Below are 975 nucleotides of genomic sequence, written 5' to 3'. Positions count from 1 at the left end.
GTAAGTCCTATTATGCGCGAGCGAGCGAGAGAGAGAGAGAGAGAGAGACAGAAAGAGAGAGAGACAGAATGACAATCGGAAGGTGCCGAGGAACTAGAAACGATAGAATGATCGCGGAAAACGGATATATATGTACATACATACATACTTCACGTACATGTTGATAGAAATAAAGATATATATGTATATGTATAATTACGTCCAGAGACGAGTTAAGAGTAGCGGTCCCACGCCCGAGGAAATCTCAAGTCGTCCTAACGAAAAGGGGTGGAGGGTGGGGGAAATGACGGGCCCAAAATAATATCGAGAGAAATCGTGGGTCGGTCCGCCCTTCCCATGACAAACGTTCTCTAATTTCGTTCATTGCAAACGTGTGCGTCTTTGTATGTGCGTTCTTTTTTTTTTCTTTTTTTTTTTTTGAGGCACGAGACTCAGACTCGCCGCTGGACTCATCCGCACGTCATGCGTGTGTGCGTGCGTGCGTGCGTGCGTGTGTACGTGTGCGTGTCCACGCATCCTCATATGTTACTAAGGGTAAACGTGTTGCCCCGTTTACATTACATGCGAATCCGCTGCGAAGAAAGGAAGAAAGAAAAAGAGAGAGGAGAGAACAGTACAGGCTCTTTTGCGTCTTTATTAGGATAATCCCAGCGAAGTGTGCGTCCAAACTAGAACAAAAAAATTGCGCGTGCATATGTGTCTGTGTAAATGTATATATGTATATATAGTATATGTATAAGTATGTATATATATATATATATGTTTATATTTATATATGTATGTATATATATTTATGTATGTAAATGTATATATATATTTAAAATACACACATACATGCATACGCACACATTTTCGAGGATCTTTCGAATCGACGTCGCTTGAAAATTTATGAGAGATAAAATCGACGTTCGCTTTTGCGAGCTCGTGCTCTATGTAAGAACTTAGATTACAAATACACACACACACACACACACA

Source organism: Trachymyrmex septentrionalis, unplaced genomic scaffold, assembly GCF_001594115.1.
Source record: "Trachymyrmex septentrionalis isolate Tsep2-gDNA-1 unplaced genomic scaffold, Tsep1.0 scaffold131, whole genome shotgun sequence".
Classification (NCBI taxonomy): Eukaryota; Metazoa; Arthropoda; class Insecta; order Hymenoptera; family Formicidae; genus Trachymyrmex; species Trachymyrmex septentrionalis.
This window is presented reverse-complemented; position numbering follows the sequence as displayed.